Source organism: Macaca fascicularis, chromosome 8 (genome assembly GCF_037993035.2).
Source record: "Macaca fascicularis isolate 582-1 chromosome 8, T2T-MFA8v1.1".
Classification (NCBI taxonomy): domain Eukaryota; kingdom Metazoa; phylum Chordata; class Mammalia; order Primates; family Cercopithecidae; genus Macaca; species Macaca fascicularis.
In genome coordinates this window covers 76692493-76717061 of record NC_088382.1, presented here as the reverse complement: position 1 = coordinate 76717061, position 24569 = coordinate 76692493, and the positions used below count along the sequence as shown (strand labels likewise).

Below are 24569 nucleotides of genomic sequence, written 5' to 3'. Positions count from 1 at the left end.
TATTAGGTACAAAATACATATTTAAAACATTTGAATCAGCTTTCTTCTTGAAATCTGGCACAAGTTTCTAGATTGAAGCATTAATATGATTTCACAATGATAAAGTAAAAATGAAAGCCCATTTTCAAACTAATTTAACCACTGCCTCACCAGCAGATGGTACTAGGGGTTATTTGTTAATCAATTCTGCCTGTTCTTTCAGATGAGGGGCTTTGAGAGGAGTCAGCTTTTACCCTCTTATCAGTAACACAGGGGAACCTCGTGGTAAAGCCAGAGAGACCCGTTCAGGTCAGCTCTGCCCCGTGTCGGCCACAAACAGCAACCTTGGAAACCTCACTATGCCCAAGTGGCTCATCTGCAAAATAAAATGATCTACCCATCCGACAGCGTTATTATGAGTATTTAATAAAATAATGTCTCTAAGGCCGGGCGCGGTGGCTCAAGCCTGTAATCCCAGCACTTTGGGAGGCCGAGGCGGGCGGATCACAAGGTCAGGAGATCGAGACCACAGTGAAACCCCGTCTCTACTAAAAATACAAAAAATTAGCCAGGGGCGGTGGCAGGCGCCTGTAGTCCTAGCTACTCAGGAGGCTGAGGCAGGAGAATGGCGTGAACCGAGGAGGCGGAGCTTGCAGTGAGCCGAGATCGCGCCACTGCACTCCAGCCTGGGCAACAGCGTGAGACTCCGTCTCAAAAAAAAAAAAAAAAAAAATAATGTCTCTAAAGCACCCAGCATATGGTAGGAACTCAATAAATATTAGTGCCTTTTTCTTTCTTCTCTGAGAGGTAAAATACAGGTCATACATGATAAAAACTACAAAAATTCTGATGAAAGAAAATATTTGGTTTAGCATGTACAACTTGAAAAGGGCACAATTATCTAAATACTAAAAGTAAACCAACCTTTACCTTCTAAAAGCACCAAACTCATATAATCTTAAGTAGGTAAAATTATAACCATGATGATAAGACACAAGATATCATGGGAGAAAGATAAACTGATGTTGCAGTAATTGCATTGGTATTATCTAAGAGTTTTTATTAGGAAACAACTGAGTATCCACTTGGCAAAATACTGCAGATAATTTCAATTAAATGATTCTTCCAATAAGCCAGCAATAATTTAAGGTTTGGCTGTATTTGCAGTATGAGAATTTCCTAATGGAAGGCTTCATAATGAATCTTAGTCACAGCATTTGAGAGGGCTGAAGGAGAACAAAGCCATGGCAAGGCGCCTGCAAATTACTACTGGTCCTTTGAGACTAGACTACACATGCATTCTTAAAAAAAAAAAAAAAAAAAATTTAAAACACAACTTACTAATGACTTTATATGGGAAAAGAACACTAGATATATATAGATCTATTTTTTAAAAGTCAGGAAACTCTGGGACATGATTTTAAACATTATTTTAACAATGCATTACATATTCACAGGGTTAAAAAAAGAAAACATAGTGAGAAGTCGGCTTCCCACCCATCCCTATCCACCCAATTCTTATCCCCCACTCCATAGAGATAAACACTGATTTTTTTTTTTTTTTTTTTTTTTTTTTGAGACAGTCTTACTCTGTCACCCAGGCTAGGGTGCAGTGGCACGATCTCGGCTTACTGCAACCTCCATCTCCTGGGATCAAGCAATTTTCCCTGCCTCAGCCTCCCAAATAGTTGGGATTACACGCATCCACCAGCGTGCCCAGTTAATTTTTTTGTTTTGTTTTGTTTTTGAGACAGAGTCTCGCTCTGTCGCCCAGGCTGGAGTGCAGTAGCTTGATCTCGGCTCACTGCAAGCTCCTGCCTCCTGGGTTCATACCATTCTCCTGCCTCAGCCTCCTGAGTAGCTGGGACTACAGATGCCCACCACCACACCCGGCTAATTTTTGTATTTTTAGTAGAGACAGGGTTTCACCATGTTAGCCAGGATGGTCTCGATCTCCTGACCTTGTGATCTGCCCGCCTTGGCCTCCCATAGTATTAGGATTACAGGCGTGAGCCACCGCACCCAGCTAATTTTTGTATTTTTAGTAGAGACGGGGTTTTGTCATATTGGCCAGGCTGGACTTGAACTTCTGACTTCAGGTGATCCACCTGCCTTGGCCTCCCAGGCGTGAGCCACCATGCCAAACCAACAATGCCAATTTCTTATGTGTCCTTCCAGAGTCCCTTTACATGTAGTCAAGCAAAACATAACATATTCTTATTTTTTCCTGGTCTTTCCACACAAAAGGTAGCATTTTATACACAACATTCTGCATCTCATAGGCAAATTTTTAATCCTAACATGTCCAGTGAAAGCAATAAATAATTTCAATGGGACAAAGACTTTACACTTCAGTGGACTTCATTTTATTTTATTTTTTATTAGTTGTTATTTATTTTCTTGAGACGGAGTATTGCTCTGTCACCCAGAGCAATGGCGTGACAGATCTGTCACCCAGAGCAGTGGCAAGATCTCAGCTCACTGCAACCTCCGCCTTCTGAGTTTAAGCAATTCTCCTGCCTTAGCCTCCCAAGCAGCTGTCGACCACTACAGGTGTCGACCACCACGCCCAGCTAATTTTTGTATTTTTAGTAGAGACGAGGTTTTACCATATTGGCTAGGTTGGTCTCAAACTCCTGACCTTGTGATCAGCCTCCCAAAGTGCTGGGATTACAGGCGTAAGCCACCATGCCCAGCCTTAGTGGACTTTTAAAAGGAGAAATAGGCTGGGTATGGCGGCTCACGCCTGTAATCTCAGTGTTTTGGGAAGCTGAGGCAGGAGGATAGCTTGAGGCCAAGAGTATGACACTAACCTGGGCAACAGGACCCTCACTAGACCCTGTCTCTACAAAAAATATTTAAAAATAGCTGGGCATGGTGGTATGAGCCGGTAGTCCTAATAAAAAAATTAAAAGGAAGACTAGAAATAAATGATGTTAATGTTAGCAAAAGTCAGAAACAATAGAAATATAAAGGGGAGACGAAGTTCAAAGGGAAAAGGGGGTGCAGTCTAAGAAATCTTAAAAACTTTTCTCTGCTAAAACATTGGAATATCTTGTCTTTCATCAGGAAAAAATCTCCTTACAGACACACAAAAAATTAAACCAAATATTGGTGAGAAGAGAGAGTGGGATAAAAAGAGATCAATTAGAAATGAGAAAAAGGTACTTGTGTCAGAATGGACTAAATTGTCAACTGTGTACAACTACATACATGTAGAATTACAAAACATAAGAGCTATTTTTAACAAATTATAACAGTTGGGCCAAGTGGTTCTTGCCTATAATCCCAGCACATTGGGTGGCTAAGGATGTGGGATCGCTTCAGCCCAGGAGTTTGAGAGCAGCCTGGGCAACACGGTGAGACCCCATCTCTACAAAAAATAAACAAAATTAGCTGGGTGTGGTGGTGCGTGCCTGTATTCCCAGCTACTTGGGAGGCTGTGGTGGGAGGATGGCTTGAGCCTGGGAGGTTAAGGTTGCAGTGTGCTAAGACTGCACCACTGCACTCCTGCTTACGTGACTGAGGAAGACCCTTTTTCTTTTCTTTTTTTTTTTTCTGTTTGAGACAGAGTTTTGCTCTTGTTGCCCAGGCTGGAGTGCAATGGCGTGATCTTGGCTCACCACAACCTCTGGCTCCTGGGTTCAAGCGATTCTCCTGCCTCCCGAGTAGCTGTGATTACAGGCATGCACCACCAATGCCTGGCTAAATTTTTTTTGTATTTTTAGTAGAGACAGGGTTTCACTATGTTGATCAGGCTGGTCTCGAACTCCTGACCTCAGGTGATCCACCTTGGCTTCCCAAAGTGCTGGGATTACAGGCGTGAGCCACCGCCCCCGGCCGACCCTTTTACAAAATAAATAAATAAATAAAAATAACAAAATCTTACTTCTGAATGTTTATTAACAATGGTACCTGATACAGTTTGGATATTTGTTTCTGCCCAAATCGCACGTTGAACTGTAATCTCCAATGGTGGAGATGAAGTCTGGTGAAAGGTGTTTGGATCATGCAGCAGATCCCTCATGGCTTGGTGCTGTCTTCACCATAACGAGTCATTTAAAAGTGTGTGGTTGGCCGGGCGCGGTGGCTCAAGCCTGTAATCCCAGCACTTTGGGAGGCCGAGGCGGGTGGATCACGAGGTCAGGAGATCGAGACCATCCTGGCTAACATGGTGAAACCCCGTCTCTACTAAAAATACAAAAAAAACTAGCCGGGCGTGGTGGCGGGCGCCTGTAGTCCCAGCTACTCGGAGGCTGAGGCAGGAGAATGGCGTGAACCTGGGAGGCGGAGCTTGCAGTGAGCCGAGATCGCGCCACTGCACTCCAGCCTGGGTGACACAGCGCGAGACTCCGTCTCAAAAAAAAAAAAAAAAAAAAAAAAAGTGTGTGGCACCTTCACCTTCCCACTCTTGTTCTTGCTCCTGTTCTCGCCACATGATGTCCCTACTCCCCCTTCATGTTCTGCAATGGTTGTAAGCTTCCTGGGGCCTCCCCAGAAGCAGATGCTTCCTGTACAGCCTGCAGAACCAGAAGCCAATTAAACCTCTTTTCTTATAAATTACTCAGTCTCAGCTATTTTTTTACAGCAATACAAGAACGACCTAATACAGTAACAGTTTAAACAAGTAAATAATATAGCACTCTCATGTCTAAGCCATCATCAATGTTAGCACCATGTGGTTGGGAGGCTGAATAAAAACATCTTTTCAGAGGCCAGGCGCGGTGGCTCACACCTGTAATCGCAGCACTTTGGGAGGCCAAGGCGGGCGGATCATGAGGTCATGAGATCAAGACCATCCTGGCTAACACGGTAAAACCCTGTCTCTAGTAAAAACACAAAAGTCAGCCAGGCGTGGTGGTACATGCCTGTAGTCCCAGCTACCTGGGAGGCTAAGACAGGAGAATCACTTGAACTCAGGAGGTGGAGGTTCCAGTGAGCCGAGATCGTGCCACTGCACTCCAGCCTGGGTGACAGAGTGAGACCTCAGGAAAACAAAAAACAAAAACAAACCAAAAACATCTTTACAAAATCTTTTCTATTATTTTATTTATTTATTTTTTTGAGACGGAGTCTCGCTCTGTCGCCCAGGCTGGAGTGTAGTGGCCAGATCTCAGCTCACTGCAAGCTCCACCTCCCGGGTTCGGGCCATTCTCCTGTCTCAGCCTCCTGAGTAGCTGGGACTACAGGCGCCCGCCACCTCGCCCGGCTAGTTTTTTGTATTTTTTAGTAGAGACGGGGTTTCACCGTGTTAGCCAGGATGGTCTCGATCTCCTGACCTAGTGATCCACCCGTCTCGGCCTCCCAAAGTGCTGGGATTACAAAATCTTTTCCACTGTTGTTTGTGAGAAAATAAGCCTTTACTCTCAGTGCAGCTTAAGTAGCTATTGTCTCGGTGTGGAGCTTCCTATACCATCTGGCCCACGCACCTTTATAGGCAAGCTGAAGTTGGTATGCAGTCAGTTTCCAGGGCCTGATCCTCTATCTCCAACTCTTGTTAAGAGTCTCCAGCAGGGACCTAGAATTCCTGAACCAGTATTGCTTCCTCTGTAAGTCCCAAGGATCTGATCCAAGCTCTCACCAGTGCATATCTCTACTGATAAAAATCTGGAAGGAAGTGGTTGGGAATCCTGACATACCACTTCTGAAAGATTGCTAACCTTTGGCCCAAGATACCCTTCTTAGTCTTTAACTTACTTGAAAACAAAAAGGTTATTTTAAAGTCTGATAGAACTTTAGATATATTTTCTAAAAGGAACAGTGGTCATATCTGGGAGTTAGCTTTCAAGAGCAAAACACTCTATTCAATCCATAACATGACTGACATCTTTAACTGGGGGAAAAAAAAAGCACAAAACAATGCTGTTGCAATGACACGAGCCAAAAAAAAAAAAAAAGATAAATAGCTTTAAATTTTATAGTTCATGCCGATGCTTCAGGAAAAAGAGCTTTTTTAGAGAAGAGGAGGTGGGTGTGGACTTCTGTGGATATTTTAAAAGGAATTACTAGGTACTCTCAAGGGCTTTGATGGTTGAAACCACTAGTTCTTCATAATGTCTATGTTTCTTCCCAAACTAAAAGCTTTCCGTTTCCTTATTAAAGGCCTGCTCTTAAACGTATTACCATGATTAGTATCCATTTTGCTTAAGACCAACATGAAGACAGTGGGATAGAGAAAAGACAGAAATTTTCTTGATGCAAGAGGTGGAAGAAGAGCAAAAAAAGAACAAGGTTTATAAAGGAGAGCAAGCTCTCAGAAAGCAGGGGAGGCCACAATGGGTGCAGGAGCCTACACCTGCTGTGGACCATGTGCGGTAGATTGTGTACTCACATCTTGGGAGAAGAAAAGCGGATGGATGGAGAGATGTCAGCACAGACCAATGCTGTCTGGAAAGACTGGTGGCTTTAGTATGTGAAGAGGGAGTTGTGTACATGAAATTATACTAAGTCAAGTGTTACTGACTCTGAGACAGCCTATAATAGGATCACAAGAAACTTCAAGGTCACCTATTCCCACCATTGGTGGCAGCGCTGTTTAAACCAATTATACTATAAACAATGTACTCATTATTAGACGAGTATTTCAAAACATCTCAAGTTCAACTGTTTTAATTTCTTTTTTTGTTTGTTTTGTTTGTGAGACAGGGCCTTGCTCTGTCACCCAAGCTGGAGTGCAGTGGCATGATCACAGCTCACTGAAACCTCCACCTCTGCAGCTCAAGCAATCCTCCCACCATAGCCTTCCCAGTAGCTGGGGCCACAGGTGTGTGCCACCACATCTGGCTAATTTTATATATATATAGAGAGAGAGAGGTTTTTTTTTTGTTGCTGTTTTGTTTTTGTTTTTTTTTTTGAGACAGAGTTTTGCTCTTGTCACCCAGGCTGAACTGCAATGGTGTGATCTCGGCTCACTGCAACCTCCACCTCCCGGGTTCAAGCAATTCTCTTACCTCAGCCTCCCAAGCAGCTGGGATTACAGGCACCCACCACCACGCCCAACTAATTTTTGTATTTTTAGTAAAGAAAGAGTTTCACCACATTGGCCAGGCTGGTCTCAAACTCCTAACCTCAGGTGATCCACCCGCCTTGGCCTCCCAAAGTGCTGGGATTACAGGCGTGAGCCACCATGCCTGGCCCAATTTTTTGTATTTTTTGTAGAGACTAGGTTTCACCATGTTGCCCAGGCTGGTCTCAAACTCCTGAGCTCAAGTGATCTGCCCACTTCAACCTCTAAAAGTGCTGGGGTTACAGGCATGACCTACCATGCCAGTTGTTCTAATTCCTAACTGAAATTTAGAACAGCCACTTTTTCCTTGATTCGAGTCAATTATTTCTGCTTCTCCTTTAGTGATTACAATCAATTACATGTGAACATCCTATCATTTCTCTTCTTAAATATCTTGTATTTTAGATGAACTTAAAATACAAATATTGACAGACTCTCATTAGAAGAACATGTGCTTTATGTTAATTTGGATGGATTTGTCAATCTATCCACACACTGTTATTCCCTTTATGAGCAGTAGTATAAATTTCCAAGAGTGTTAGCCAGGGCTGGGGCATGGCAGGTGGCCAGGAAACAGTAAAATAACTGGTTCAAAGGTGCACGGAATCTGTGACGTTGGCTGGCTACGTAAGTGTGATTCTCTAACCAACAAAGCAAGTCTGTATAAGGGAAACTTTTAAAAATGGCATTGAAGATATGCACATGCACACACAAATAAAAGCCTAGAAGGACATACTCAAAAATGCTAATAGCGGTTTACCAATGAGTGATAGATTTCCTGGTAATTCTTATTTTCTCTATTTCTTCTTTTATTTGTCCAAAAAAGTATTACTTTGGTGATTTAAATATATTTTAAAAGACTCAAAATGGTAAAAATGTTAGCAATAGAAATAACAGAAAATGGATAATCAACTATAAAGCGGAATACTATGCAGCTATCAAAACTAATGATATAGATCTATAGATGTCTATATATAGGTTTAATAAGAAACAGGATGGGCACAGCACAGTGGCTGACATCTGCAATTCCTGCACTTTGGGAGGCAGAGGCAGGAGGATTACTTGAGCCCAAGGGTTCAAGACCAGCCTGGGCAACATAGTAAGATCTTGTCTCTACTAAAAATTAAAAACAATTAGTTGGGTATGGTGGCACACACCAGTACTCAGGAGGCCAAGGCAGGAAGATCGCTTGAGCCCTAGAGGTCGAAACAGCAGTGAGTCACAATCGTGCCACTGCATTCCAGCCTGGGAGATAGAGTAAAACCCTGTCACACACACGCAAAAATAATAAATAAATAAATAAATAAATAAATAAAATTTAAAAACCAAAATAACAAATCGTGTAAAACAATTCCCATTATAAAAAACAAACAACAACAACAAAAACTCTTGTGTATGTATATAGATACACAAATTTATGTAAGCATGAAAAAGTCTAGAAGGGTATAAAAACAGCTGCAGCAGTGGTTATCTTTGTGGATAAAATTAGAGTGGAGAGGATTTTTTTTTATTACATATGCTTCTCAATTGCTTGAATTTAAGAGCATACATACTTTTTTTTCGGGGGTGGATAGGGTCTCAATCTGTCACCTAGGCTGCAGTGCAGTGGCACAATCATAGCTCACCGTAATATTGAACTCCTGCGCTCAAGCAATCCTCCTACCTCAGTCTTGTATACCTTTATAATTTAAAGTTTAAAAAATGGAAGACAAAACTAAAATTAAAATGGGGGTGAAGATGCATGTGTTTTCTCGGGAAACTAAGAATATGAGTCCAAAATTCCCTTTGAGCTAGTCATATATAAAACATACATCTGGCCGGGCATGGTGGCACACGCCTGTAATCCCAGCACTTTGGGAAGCTGAGGCGGGCAGATTATCTGAGGTCGGGAGTTCAAGACCAGCCTGACCAACACGGAGAAACTCTGTCTCAACTAAAAATACAAAATTAGCCAGGCGTGGTGGCACGAGTCTGTAATCACAGGTACTCAGGAGGCTGAGGGAGGAAAATCACTTGAACCTGGGAGGCAGAGGTTGCAGTGAGCCAAAATCGTGCCACTACACTCCAGTGTGGGCAACATAGTAAGAATCTGTCTCAAAAAAAAAGAAAGAAAACAAAAACCACATACATGTGCATTAGATTACGTAGACTATATACTGGTCATACACACACACACACACACACACACACATATATATGTTTATCTGCATGTATAGATGCTGAGTTGGAATTTAAATCATTTTAAGTTAATCTTTATCTGTTTTTGGTTAGAAAATAGGGAGGTAGGCCAGGAGCAGTGGGTTATGCCTGTAATCCCAGCACTTTGGGAGGCCGATGTGGGCAGATCACTTGAGGTCAAGAGTTCAAGACCAGCCTTGCCAACATGGTGAAACCCTGTTTCTACTAAAAATACAAAATTAGCCAGGTGTGGTAGTAGGCGCCTGTAGTCCCAGCTACTTCGGAGGCTGAGGCAGGAGAATCGCTTGAACCCCAAAGGGGGAGGTTGTAGTGAGCCGAGATTGTGCCACTGCACTCCAGCTTGGGTGACAGAGCAAGACTCCATGTCAAAAAGAAAAGAAAAAAAAAATAGGGAGGTAAATAACTACAGTAGGCCGAGCACGGTGGCTCACGCCTGTAATCCCAGCACTTTGGGAGGCTGAGGCAGGTGGATAACTGAGGCCAGGAGTTTGAGACCAGCCTAGCCAACACAGCAACACCTGTCTCTACCAAAAATACAAAAACAATCAGCTGGGCATGGTGGTGCACAACTGTAGACCCAGCTACTCAGAAGGCTGAGGCACGAGAATCGCTTGAACCTGGGAGGTGGAAGTTGCAGTGAGCTGAAATCATGCCACTGCACTCCAGCCTGGGCAAGAGAGCAAGATTCTGTCTCAAAAATAATAATAATAATAATAATTAATTAATTAAAAACATAACTAGAATAATAAAGTTCCCTCTTATTTTCAAACTTACGAAGCACCGCTGTACTTGAATACGTTTCATTCAGCAGTCTGTAGACTGGCTAATCGGTGAGTCCTATGAATATATTACATATGAAATCCATTTTTCTTTTTTTTTCTTTTTTTGAGAAGGAGTCTCATTCTGTCGCTCAGTTTGGAACGCAGTGGCGTGATCTCAGCTCACTGCAACCTCTGCCTCTTGAGTTCAAGCCATTCTCCTGCCTCAGCTTCTCGAGTAGCTGGGATTACAGGCATGTGCCACCATCCCCAGGTAATCTTGTATTTTTAGTAGAGACGGGGTTTCTCCATGTTGGCCAGGCTGGTCTCAAACTCCTGACCTCAGGTGATCCGCCCGCCTCAGCCTCCCAAAGTGCTGGGATTACAGGCGTGAGCCACCGTGCCCGGCCTTTTTTTTCTTTCTCTTTTTTTTTTTAGAAAAAGAGTTTCACTCTTGTTGCCCAGGCCAGAGTGCAATGGCACAATCTTCACTCACTGAAACCTCCACCTCCCGAGTTCAAGAGATTCTCCTGCCTCAGCCTTCCAAGTAGCTGGGCTTACAGGCATGCGCCACCATGCCCAGCTAATTTATGTTTTGTTTTGTTTTTTTTCATTAGAGACAGGGTTTCACCATGTTGGCCAGGCTGGTCTCGAACTCCTGACCTCAGGTGATCCGCCCGCCTTGGCCTCCCAAAGTGCTGGGATTACTGGCATGAGCCACCGTGCCTGGCCTCTACATTTTAATTATCTGCCAACAAACTCACTTAGTGGCTTGAAGAAAGAGCTACCCACAAGAACACTTCTGCACTTGATGGTACAAAGTAACTCTGCCCACCAATATCGTATCATGCCAAGAGATGTTTCTAGTTCTTCTCAAATTTTCATTCCATATAGGTCTTTCCTATATATACGGCCCTGTCAGGGGAAGCACAGCTGCACTGCACAGGAATCCTCTGTCACAAGACCTCACTAACATTACTTATTTCACACACACCTCCATTTTCTGTCTTACATATTAACAGTCCCTCGCCCTCTAACAATTTCCCTTGTATCTTCACGTTTCTTTCAGTCACCCCCAATCCCACCCAAAGAAAGCAGATTTTGATTTAGCGTAATAGAATAACAGTGGCTACAAGGAGGTGAACTTAGGCAGGTTTTCAGAACTCTGGAGAAATAGGAAAGGATTTGAGAAATTGGACAAAGGCAAGGATACTGCACACTGCCCTAACTCCCTTTGAAAAGCCTCTGGCTCGGCTTCAGACAGCCAATACAATTTTACTGGGTGATGCTTTCAATTGGCCTTTAACATCTGATTTCCACATTGTCTTCCTCGGCAATGACAACTGAAAGTTAGCATTGAGTTAAAACTTCTTTGATGTGAACTACAAGATGTGGAAGTAGCACCTCTTAGATTTACCACTTTTCTCCATGATACTGGGCAGGGGAGTGAAATGAGAGCAAAGTCTCCACCATGAGAAATGGAAAAGGTAAAGGAAAACAGAGACACTGAGTTGCTTAAAATAATATGGGAGCTGTTACATCCGTCAGGAATAACATGTTACATAATTTGAGTTTCATGAATCAGCAGTTTAGTCAGTAATTTACATTAATTTTTTTAAAAAAGAGAAAACATGAGAATTGGAAAAGGTAAAGTGGTTTCTGAAACAAGGCAGGTTTCAAAGGTATTTTATTCCACTCCCACACAAAAAAGCGTTGACAGGCAGATGACTCTGTCTTCATTAAGGGTTTCTTACTGCCTAATACACCTCATGGGAAAGGCCATCCCATCTCTCATCTCTCCCTGATAACCCTTCTCAATTCCTCCCGCCAGATAATGACCATATTATCCTCTCTAATTGAAGGTTATCCACTTGGAAATCACATACTTTAGGTACAGAGGGCTATGCTTAAAGCATATAAATAGTTGAGGAATTTTGTGTGTATTTTTTAAGACCCTTTATGCTAAAGTCATTGCAATATTTCAGTAAAACACATAGTTTTATTTCAAAAATATTTACAATACCTATGATCACTGAGTTTGAACTTGATCATAAATCTAAGTAGTTCAGAGAGATAAGTAAGCTGTGGCCAGGTACAGCGGTTCACACCTTGGGAGGCCAAGCGGACGGATCTTGAGGTCAGGGGTTTGAGACCAGCCTGACCAACATGGTGACACCCTGTCTCTACTAAAAACACACAAAAAAAATGCTGTGGTGGCATGCGCCTGTAGTCCCAGCTACTCAGGCTACTCAGCTACTCAGTCCCAGGCTGAGGCAGGAGAATTGCTTGAACCCGGGAGGCAGAGGTTGCAGCGAGCCTAGGCTGCGCTATTGCACTCCAGCCTGGGCAAAACAGCAAGACTCTGTCTCAAAAAAAAAAAAAAAGAAAGAAAGAAAGAAAAAAAGAAGGCTGTCAACACGAACTTAAATACCATGTGTCTGTTCTAAACTCTCAAAATCAGAGAAAAAAAGTAGGATGAAAGAAACACCCCACCTATTTTCTTTTTCAAAAACCAGAGGTGGCAAATCCTAAGAAATGAGTCCAAGGGCATTCCCATCCTTTTTGTAGAAAATGTGCTGTATCAGATACTGTTTGAAATAAGAGAGGCATTGGACTAGGCCTGGAAAATCTCTCAGGCAAAAATCAATTACTATGGTATTTTGAGAGACATGTTTTGAAGAGCAAGGTATCCGAAGCCATGAAGAGTCATTCATTCCACAGATGTTTATTACAGGCCTGCACGTGCCAGGCACTGTCCACACACCTGCCCTCCATTCAAGCTCTGCCTCTCACCTGCTGTGCAATCCAGGCTAAAGCACTTTAACATTTCTATGCCTCAGTTTCTTCACCTGTAAAAACAGGTAATAAAAAGTAGTTAAGAGATCAACTACACAGATCTCTCTGAAGGGTAAATGAGTATGTCTGGAAGCACTTTGCAAGCCATGAAAATGCCAGGGGTCATCTGGCTAAACTGAATTCACGAATGACACTAATGCCTGTTGTGCCATAAATTATTACTATATCAGAGGAACATGAGCCTTTTTGCTTCAAGAGACACTTCATCATCCTATTAAATAAGGCTTATCGGCTCACTTAATCATCTCCCTGAAAAGTTAAATATATGAGAGAGAGATAAGGGAGGGGGGGCAGAAAGGGAGGGAGGGGGCGCAGAAAGGGAGAGAGGGAGTCAGAAAGCTAGTCTGATGTGCAGATTTTGACATTACATTCATAGTCACCATAATTACAAGAATCATGTCTATCTTAGTCACCCCATTGGGTCTCTAATGGTGCACATTTGAAGAGGGCATGTTATTCTGAAAAAATATCCTCTCTGAATATCTGCAAATCACAAAATGTACACTTATGAGGCTGACCTACCAATTCAATGTTTCCAAGAGCAAATAGCAGTAAAATTACAAAACGTTGTTTGTTATATTGATGTGTGCAAACAAAAATGTTCTATTTTATAGTACATTTCAAGTTCAATCTGACCCTCATATCTAAACTATGTCATATAAATAATTTCATATAAATAATGTCGAACAGATTAGGAACAAAGCTCTTTTCAAAAACAAAAGTAGGCTCCATGCAGTGGCAGTTAAAGAAGGGGAAGTTCCGGTGTCTCCAGAGTTAGCCGATGGGCACAATGGCAGTTGACAGAGACCATGTTACACAAGTCATTCATGTTCTGGCCAACACCACTTTGAACAGGTCGCATTCCCAGGAGCTTCAGGCTCCCTTACCCCAGGGAAATGCAGGGGTGGTGGCTTGTCTTACAGAAGTGGTAGCCAAGGGGACCAGCGGCACACCCGGTGCTAAAACACGCCTAAAACTTCTTCTAATGTTTATAGCTCTTCCAACGACATTTGGGGAACTAAAGTATGGATAACCTCTTCATTGCTAGAACCGCTATAATATGTTGAGTTAATAATTTGATTTAATATTTATAAAGCACTTAGAAAGAGCCCAGCGCATAGTAAGAACTATGTAAGTGTTTGGTAAATAAAGAAGGCACCTCCCAGATTGGCTGGGTGAAGTCTCAATCTGGTGAGAAGGGAGAGAATCAAAATACACAACAGTCTTTTTTTCACTTTGACAAAGATTTAGAAATTACAGTGCTCTGTATTTATTTTGCACCCAAGTGCACCCTAAGTAGTCTCTGGTGCAGGACTGAAATTCTACTCATGGTTCAGAAGTCACTGTGCACAACTCAACGAAAGCGTTTTAAGTTTCATGAGATGATTCCTTTCTCTTTTCTCTTTCCAAGTAACGATGACTAAAAATGACAGAATCTAAAAATCTCAAAGCACTTCTAGTGGGTACATGCCCATGGCTAAAACTGAGAATTAACAGGGCCAGATTCACTTGAAGAGACGTAAGGGTTCAAATCACAGAGAACTTAAAAGATGCAACGTGTTAAGATCTCTTACTACACATCCGCTGACAACAGGTTAAACGATTCCATCCACCCCACTCTGGCGCCTGCCCCCTCCCCGACCCTCGCAGGTGACCTGCACCCACTTTCAGCTCGGCGTTCCCGGCTCCTCCAGGCTCGGCGGCTGCGTGCGGGTTAACAAGGTCCAGCCACCGACACCCCTTGGACGTTTAGGAATCTCGAGGCAGGATCTGAATTCACCTCGTGGAAACAAAGACCACAAACTCTCCAGGAGCCGGGGGCTGGGCGGGGGTACGGCTTTTTCCGAGGACAGGCAGCGGCCGAGGCCCGGGCGGCCCTCGCCCCGCCCCGTCTCCTCCCGCCCCGGGCCGCCGTCTGAGTCCCGGGCGCGCGGACCCTCCCGCCGGTCCCGCACCTACCCGGCCCCGCGGTGCTGCTCCCGGCGTAGTGGGCGCGGAGCCGAACGCACTGCGCTTCCTCCTTCCCGGCAGGGCTGCCGGGCGCCGGCGTTTCCTCCTTGACGCGTCACGGCCGCCGGCGGCTCCTCCCGCGGAGCGTGCGGGAGGCCGAGGACAGCCGGGGAAGGCGCCGGATCCCAGCAGAGCGGCGCGAGCGGCGGGTCGGGGGCAGCCCGTGCGGGGAGGGGCTGCAGGCTGCGTCCGGCTCAGGCCTCCGAAGAAGCCCGCGCTCCTCTCTCTTCCCCGAGGACCCCCGCGAAAGGCCGGGCCGCGGTGCGCTGTCTGCCCCCGTCACGCGCTGTGCAAAGTTCAAGAGGACACGGTGGGTCCTGTCTGGAGTCACAGACTCCGGTGTTTCCCGCTGCTGCGCCCTCAGTGGCCGCTACCCTGGGGCTCAAGACCCGCACGGGCCAAAGCACCAGGGCCCAGCGGAGATGACCTGGTGTGTGCAGGGATCAGGACCCCCTGGGTCAGCCCGGGGTGTTGGGGGTTGGCTTGGTGTAAACTGGAAACTCAGAGGAGTGAATTAAGTATCCAAATAATTGAGAATAACTGTGATTCACTTAGCATTATTTGGACAGTTTTCCACTTTTTTCATTAGCAGAGTTACGGCCCTTGTGTTTATAAACAGTGGAGAACTTTCACAAATTGGCAGATCCTATGTGCAGAGAAATTTCTTTTCCTACATCTTTTTAGATCTACTTTTTATTCCCATTAATCTCCAAGTCAGCCGAGTGCACACTTTACAGCTCCTTATTACTCATTCTTGAATTACAGAAGCTGCATTTTAGACCTGTTTCTCTCTTTTAACAGATAGAGAAGCTGAATGGAGAACTAAGAATTACATGGTTCAATGGATGTGGAGTCAAGTGGTTAAGATTTTAAAGTAGAGTGGGTTGTTTTCTTCGTCCCACGACACTACTATAATTTAGGTCTTATCAGATATCACTTGAAGATAGACTCAGACAACTACTTAAAGATTCCCATGTGCATATCATGCCTTAGATTTTGAGACAATGATTTGTACTTTAGATCATATGATTCCAGAGAACTTGCCACAAATCTATGAACAAATAAAGTGCCAAAGGTTTTTAGAGGAAGTCGGATCTATGTGTGACTTCCCTAAATTCAGAAGACATTTCCTCATGTTTTAAAATGATATTCAAAGATTTAGCCCCACAAGTATGGGTAAGAACATTCATTTTTAATGTCAATAACCACAATATGGCCTCTCTTTAAAAAGTGGATTGCGAATCCAAATACATTTTATACTTCAGTAATCCTACAGAACTTTCTAAACAGTAGTTTTCAGAAATGAATATAAGAATACAGTAGATACAAATCAACACATTGCCAGTGGTCCTTTTTATGTTTTACTGTGGTCCACAAAGCAGTCCACATAGATTAGAGAAGTTCCTCCCTTGTAACAAAATCAACAAGTGATCAGTGTATCTCTTAATTAAAGCCATATTCACAGTGCTGGAGATTTCTCAGACAAAAGGAAGTTCTGTGTCAATAAACTCCAAGTGGAATGACATCATTCTCACTTTAGAGACAAACACCTGGCTATCACCACATTTTGACTTTTTTAAAAAATAAACATCTGGGAACCACTACAACATTTCTCAATAAATTTGTCCTATTGTGAAGAACACACACACACACACACACACACACACACACACGGAGATCACCTCCCATAAACATTTTATGTATTTTCTTTTCTTTTTTTTTTTTTTTTTAAGAGACGGGTTTCACTGTGTTGCTGAAGCTGGGTTCAATTGATCAGCTGACAAGATGTTAGGCATTTTGCCTTTACAGTCTGAGAGCTGCAGTTTAATAGCTAGATTTCTCAAAAAGCTAGAGGAGGTAAATATATTCACAGACTACTAAGGACTTTTTCACTGTAATTAAATTAGTTTTTTTCTTTCTTTCTTTCTTTTTTTTTTTTTTTTGAGACAGAGTCTCACTTTTGTTGCCCAGGCTGGAGTGCAATGGCACGATCTCAGGTCACTGCAACCTCCTCCGACTTCCAGGTTCAAGCGATTCTCCTGCTTCAACATCCTGAGTAGCTGTGATTACAGGCGCCTGCCACCATGCCCAGCTAATGTTTTGTATCTTTAGTAGAGACAGGTTTTCGCCATGTTGGCCAGGCTGGTCTTGAACACCTTACCTCAGGTGAGCCACCTGCCTTGGCCTCCCAAAGTGCTGGGATTACAGGCATGAGCCACCACACCCAGTCTAAAATTGGTTTTAAGGGCAAATGTTAAGGCTGATTTCTTTGTTGTTGTTGTTTTGGTTGTTTTTTTTGAGAAAGGGTCTCACTCTGTCACCCAAACTGGAGTGCAGTGGCATGATCTCGGCTGACCGCAACCTCTGCCTCCCAATTCTCCTGCCTCAGCCTCCCCAGTAGCTGGGATTACAAGCATGCGCCACCACGCCCAGCTAATTTTTGTATTTTCAGTAGAGACAGGGTTTCACTATGTTGGCCAGGCTGGTCTCGAACTCTTGACTTCAAATGATCCACCTGCCTCAGCCTCCGAAAGTGCCGGGATTACAGGCTTCAGCCACCACACCCGGCCAAGGCTGATCACTTTGATTAATCATATTCACCTATAGATAGATATATAGGTTATATCCCCATTTTCTGTTATGTTTCCAAGTTTAGACTGTAAAAAAAAAAAGTTGTTGAATGTTCAGCTAAATGTCTAGCTGATGTTTATACCTTTATGAAATATTTCATGTAAATAAATTTTTAAAATAGAGCTTTTTATCAGACTATGGGTCCCAATACTTTCTTTGAAAATATGATTCTGTTCATTCAGATAGGGCAAATATTTTGTTCATCTGTTTTATCTATAGTATAGAGATTTTGAACACAAGCTTTGGAATTGGACAGACCCATGTTTAACTCCTGGTTTGCCACTTTCTGCTTTGGGCAAATTGTTTCACTTCTCTGAGCACTGGTTTCGTCAGTAACCTGGGGATAATAGTGCTTTTTCCTCTTCAGTAAAACAGAGATAATAGTGCTAATCTCATGAAATTGCTATGAGGATCAAATGAATTTAGTAGAATGCCTGTAACATAATGTCAAGTGACTGCTATTGTCATCATTATTAGCTCTAAAACACATATTAAAATGCCAATGTTATATATATTTCATTTGTAATAGTATTAAAATGGCCAGGTTTTAGAAATTTTGGCGGTGGCTCATGCCTGTAATCCCAGCACTTTGGGAGGCTGAGCTGGGTGGATCACAAGGTCAGGAGTTCGAGACCAGCCTGGCCAACATAATGAAACCCCGTATCTACTAAAAATACATAAAACTAGCCAGGCGTGGTGGCAGGCACCTGTAATCCCAGCTACTTGGGAGGCTGAGGCAGGAGAATCGCTTGAACCCAGGACTTGGAGGTAGCAGTGAGCTGAGATCACGCCATTGCACTCCAACCCTGGGCGACAGTGTGAGATTCCGTCTCAACAAACAAACAAACAAACAAAAACCAACTACCCAGCCATATAATATGGTTATTATGATTATTTTAGATCATATATTGCAATGAAATGAATGCTTGGTTTTCATTCTCCACTATTCAAAATGGGAAACCTTTTCTCTAAAATGGTGGCTTATGTGGAAGCATTATTACTTTTTTATATCATAATAAAACCCTCTGTAGTTCTTTTATCAGAACCTTGGAAGAAGTGAGGGCTATAAAAATACAAGAAATATCACTTCCATTAGTGAGGGCTGCTATTCATTAGAACACTTGTTTTTTGCCAGGCACAGTGGCTCATGCGTGTAATCCCAGAACTTTGGGAGGCCAAGGCAGGCAGATCACCTGAGGTCAGGAGTTCAAGACCAGCCTTGCCAACATGGTGAAACGTTGTCTCTACTAAAAATACAAAATTAGCCAGATGTGGTGGGTGCCTGTAATCCCAGCTACTCAGGAGGCTGAGGCAGGAGAATCGCTTGAACCCGGGAGGTGGAGGTTGCAGTGAGCCGAGATTGCACCACTGCACCCCAGCCTGGGCAATAAAGCGAAACTCCATCTCAAAAAAAAAAAAAAAAAAAAAAAGGAATACTTGTTTTATAGCAGATAAAATGTTAAGTCTAGAGAGATAAGAATAATCCTACCAACTGTATGCTTACAAAAGCAAAACACTTTCTGGTTTGTTTTGTTTTTTGAGACAGGATTTCATTCTGTCACCCACCAGGCTGGAGTGCAGTGGTGTGATCTCGGCTCACTGCAGCCTCGAGTCCCTGCATTCAAGCCATCCTTCCACCTCCTGAGTTGTTGGAACTACAGGCTCGTGCCACCACCTCAACTAATTTTTAAACTTTTTTGTAGAGTCAGGGTCCCACTATGTTGCCCAGGCTGGTCTTGAACTCCTGGCATCAAATGATCCTCCTACGTTGGCTTTGAAAAATGCTAGGATTACAGGTGTGAGCCACCTCGCCCAGCCTCGCAAAGGATGGTTTTGATTCATATTATTTGCATTGCTTTTTAGAGTACCTTTTCCCTCATTCTGCTACAGACTCACCTGCTAAAGTGGGTCAGACACCATAAGTTGTTGCTACAGTTTCTAGCTGTGTTTATCAGCTGACATTCTAATTGCAACATTCCACAGTATCAAATAAAATAAAACCATTTTTGTGGAGAAGATAGTTAAAAAACATAATCCTAACTATGAATTGGCTCAGATTGTAATAATTAAAAGGAAAAGCTTGCTGTAAAAATGGGTAAAAATATGGGGAAACAAAAGTGACTAATTTATTAAATTTTCTTTTTTTTTTCTTTTTTTGAGATGGAATTTTGCTGTGTCACCCAGGCTGGAGTGCAGTGGTGCGATCTCGGCTCACTGCAGCCTCTGCCTCCTGGATTCAAGGAATTCTTCTGCCTCAGCCTCCCAAGTAGCTGGGACTACAAGTGCACACCACCACACCTGGCTAATTTTTGTATTTCTCGTTGAGACAGGATTTCACCATTTTAGCCAGGCTGATCTTGAACTCCTGACCTCAATTAATCTGCCCACCTCAGCTTCTCGAAGTGTTGAGATTACAGGTGTGAGCCACCGAGCCTGACCTAAATTTTCTTTTCTTCTTCTTTTTTTTTTTTTTGTTTTTGTTTTTCTTTCTCTCTCTCTCTTTTTTTTTTCGAGACAGGGTCCCACTTTTTTTTTTTTTTAGAGATAGGGTCTCACTCTGTTGCCCAGGTTGGAGTGCAGTGACACAACCATGGCTCACTGCAGCCTCGACCTCCAGGGCTCAAGCAATCCTCCCACCTCAGCCCCCCCAAGTAGCACCACAGGTGCACACCAACACGCCTGGCTAATTTTTTTATTTTTGCAGAGACAGGGTCTCCCTATGTTGCCCAGGTTGGTCTCAAACCCCTGGGCTCAAGTCATCCTCCCACCTTGGCCTCCCAAAGTGCTGGAATTACTCGTGGGAGCCACCATGCCCAGCTGACTAATTTATTAAATTTTCTGAGTAAAACAATTTAATAAAATACAAAGCAACCCAAGATACAGTTAGAAAAACGCAGGCCAGTAGTGGTGGCTTTTATGCCTATAATCCCAGCAGTTTGGGAGGCCGACATGGGAGGATCCCTTAAGCCCAGGAGTTTGAGACCATCCTGGGTAACAAAGTGAGACCCCTCCCCATCTCTATAAAAAAAAATTAGCTAGTATGGTGGTGCACACCTGTAGTCCCTGCTACTTGGCAGGCTGAGGTGGGAGGATCACTTAAGCTCAGGAAGTCAAGGCTTCAGTGAGCTATGATTGCCCCACTGCAGTCCAACATGGGCAACAGAGGGAGACCCTGTGTTTAAAAACAACAACCAAAAAAACCCTCAGTGGCCGAGCACGCTGGCTCACACCTGTAATCCCAGTACTTTGGGAGGCCAAGGCAGGCAGATCACCTGAGGTCAGGAGTTTGAGACCAGCCTGACCAATATGATGAAACCCCGTCTCTACTAAAAATACAAAAATTAGTCAGGCATGGTGGCATGCGCCTGTAATCCCAGCTACTCGGGAGGCTGAGACAGGAGAATCGCTTGAACCTGGGAGGTAGAGGTTGCAGTGAGCTGACATGGTGCCATTGCACTCCAGCCTGGGCAACAAGAGCAAAACTCTGTCTGAAAAAAAAAAAAAACAACCCTCAGTTGGGCAGGTGCAGTGGCTGACACCTGTAATCCCAGCACTTTGGGAGGCCGAGGCAAGCGGATCACTTGAGGTCAGGAGTTTGAGACCAGAGTGGCCAACATGGTGAAGCCCTGTCTCTACTAAAAATACAAAAATTAGCTGGGCATGATGGTGTGCCCCTGTAATCCCAGCTACTTGGGAGGTTGAGGCAGGAGAATCGCTTGAACCCGGGAGGGGGTGGTTGTAGTGAGTTAAGATTGTGCCACTGTACCCCAACTGGGTGACAGAGCAAGACTGTATCTCAACAACAACAACAACAAAAAAACAAAAACAAAAAAACACCTGATGGGAACTGAAATTGAGAGCAATTAATGCCTCTTTAGCACAGAGCAGAATTAACTTGTTTCTTTGATTCGGAAAATGGTTCAGCATGTGTTCGTTTTGTCGGGTGGGGGTATAGGTGTATAGGTGGGAGGCCCAAAGCTGAACATCATTTCTTGGGCCAAATTAGCCAAGTTCAAACTCAAAACTGAAATGCTTGAAGTTCAAGTGTGTTTCATAACAGGGAAGAAACTATTTTAAAACAAGACTACATTAGGATCAAATATAAGGCTTTTCAGATCACAGGACTTTCTCACTTTCTATATTAGACTCATGAGAAAAATCAAGGGGAAGTGTTAGGAGATCAGAACCTTAAACTGCTAGCATCAGCTTTTTGATAAAAAGTAGCTAGAAATTATTTTCAATTTCCTGGCTGGGTGCAGTGGCTCACGCCTGTAATCCCAGCACTTTGGGAGGCCGAGGCAGGCAGATCACGAGGTCAGGAGATCAAGACCATCTTGGCTAACACAGTGAAACCCCATCTCTACTAAAAATCCCAAAAAAAAAAAAAAAAATTAGCCAGGCGTCGTGGCAGGCACCTGTAGTCCCAGCTACTCAGAGGCTGAGGCAGCAGAATGGTGTGGACCCAGGAGGCGGAGCTTGCAGTGAGCTGAGATTGCGCCACTGCACTCCAGCCTGGGCAACAGAGCGAGACTCCGTCTCAAAAAAATAAAAAATAAAAAATAAAAATAAATTTCCCTAAGACCATTAATTATCTAAAATAATATTATTATACTTTCCTATTAGGGAAATCTCATTGTCTTCCAATCTAGTTTTTATGAGTATAAAGAATAAAACATAAATCATTCATTTTTCTCTCTTTTTTTTCTGTATCTCATTTAGTCTATTATGTACATAAAATAAAAGTCTGTTAATAGTTGATGATAACTTATTTACATAAGTCATGTCAGCAGTTTCTATGTCCAGAGGATCATAATAGTGTAGGTGGACTAAACCTGCTAGGTGGACTTTGAAGATAACTATTATTTCAGTTGCTTATCAGTAGAGAATAATAGCTTTTCTTAAACACTGTTCATTTGGTGACTCAGTTATTTACTTCTATTATGTGCAATTAATGATTGAACCTATTTCAAATGCAAGGGCTTAATAGCTTCTGGCATAAAGAGAGGCGTTGCTGTTATTTCCTTAACAAATTCTCTAAGGAATCTGTGTCTGGCCCAACCAGATGTGTCAAAGACTTAAGTAGACCTGAAGGAATTATAACTCTTCATACACAAGAAGACTCTTAAATTCCCCTAAGTTTTTTAAGATAAACAACCCCAGTTCTTTTAACTTTTTCTCTCATTTTTTTAAATGTTTTACGACTCTCATAGGAGTTTTTCCCAAATTTTCTCCATGTTTTCTTTAGATTTTAGAGGAGATGCCCAGTATGAACCATGGAATTCTATAAAGGATCAAGTAAGTCCTAAGTATCATGGAATGCAGTGGTGCGATCTCAGCTCACTTCGACCTCCACTTCCTGAGTTTAAGCAATTCTCCTGCCTCAGCCTCCCAAGTAGCTGGGAATACAGGCACCTGCCACCATGCTGGGCTAATTTTTGTATTTTTAATAGAGACAGAGTTTCACTATGTTGGTCAGGCTACTCTTGAACTCCTGACCTCAGGTGATCTGCCTGCCTTGGCCTCCCAAAGTGCTGGGGTTACAGGCGTGAGCCACCGCACCTGGCCAGTTCACACTCTTATAATGCAGCCTTGTGTTAATCTTACATTTAAAATTACATTTCAAAAAAATTACATTTCATCATTATCAGAAATTAAAAACTAAACTTGGCCTCCTTTTATTTCTCAAATTATATTTAGGAAGTTGTTTTGATTATCCTATGTAATTCCTCTGTATCTGTTTTGCTGAAACTGTATTTCTCCTGGATAATTTTAAATTTCTTCATATTTGCTAAGGCAAATGGTATTGAAAGTGGAGAGTGGACATCCAAAGGGTGCTCAAGGCAATCTACTACAAGTTCAGAAAGAACAGAAAGAAAATATTGCAACATCCATTTGTTTTCTCTAAAAAGTAAGAAACAGACCAGGTTGGCTCATGCCTGAAATCCCAGCACTTTGGGAGGCTAAGGCAGGCAGATCACTTGAGCTCAGGAGTTCAAGACCAACCTTGGCAACACGATGATACGCCGTCTCTACAAAAACATAAAACTTAGCTGGGCGTGATGGTGTGCATCTGTAATCCCAGCTACTCGGTGTGCATCTGTAATCCCAGCTACTCAGAATGCTGAGGTAGGAGGATGGCTTGAGTCTGGGAAACAGAGGTTGCATTGAGCCAAGATCACACCATTGCACTCCAGCCTGGGTGACAGAGTGAAATCCTGTCTAAAAAGAAAGAAAGAAAAAAATTAAGCTTTATTATTTAACATAAATGTGACACTGGCATGCTCATACAGTCCTTTGTCAGTTATGTCAGAGGTGTGCTGTGTGAGGTAACCTGAGAAGGACAGACTTTCCACAATTGAAAGGGTTGACTGGGTGCCCTAGTTCATCCACAATCAGTATTGCAGTTTTGTGTAGTACAGGACATCATTGATGTGGTTAATTTTGTAAAACTAAATCCCTTCAATAGAATCTACATAATACTTTATGCTGAGATGGGGAGTGATTGTGAAAACTTTTTATTTTCTAGCAAAGTATTCAAGATACTCGAAGTGAAAAGCACAGATCCTGGACACACACTGCCTAGGTTCTGACCACAGTTCTGCCATCACCAGCCATGTAATCCCAGGAAAATCATTTAACTCTCTGAGGTTCAGTTTCTTCATCTGTGGAATGAAGATAATAGTATCTGCTGCATTGAGTTGTTCTGGGGATGAAGTGAGTTGATACATATGTATATAAAAATCTCTTAGTATAATATCTACTACCAAGAACAGATTTACACAAGCTCTGGTTGTTATTACTTAAAAGAGTATTTGACTATCAAGAAGAATTATGCATTTTCGCTGACAAAAAATATAAGTGATTCAGATTTCTTTACCTTTTCTGTGATAATCCCTGTGGGTTATATTCTATGTAGAGGATATTAAACACACATATTTTCTTTTCTTTTCTTTTTTTTTTTTTTTTTTTTGAGACAGAGTTTTGCTCCTGTTGCCCAGGCTGGAATGCAATGGCGTGATCTTGGCTCACCGCAACCTCAGCCTCCTGGGTTCAAATTATTCTCCTGCCCTCAACCTCCTGAGTAGCTAAGATTACAGGCATGTGCCACCCCGCCTGGCTTATTTTGTGTT

The 24569-nt window shown here is 42.9% G+C and overlaps 1 protein-coding gene across 18 annotated transcripts in view; it reads right to left on the bottom strand.

Annotated features, from left to right (window-relative positions):
• SGK3 (serum/glucocorticoid regulated kinase family member 3) overlaps positions 1-15053 on the bottom strand; it is a 148398-nt gene extending 133345 nt beyond the window's left edge. For 11 of the 18 annotated variants that reach the window (XM_045398352.3, XM_073998878.1, XM_073998898.1 and 8 more), the window contains exon 1: positions 14758-15053. The gene's annotated coding sequence lies outside the window, so the exon portion shown is untranslated. The remainder of the gene's footprint in view (positions 1-14757) is intronic. The other 7 variants (XM_045398350.3, XM_073998882.1, XM_073998879.1 and 4 more) reach the window with 1 other exon arrangement.
• Positions 15054-24569: the final 9516 nt, after the last annotated feature.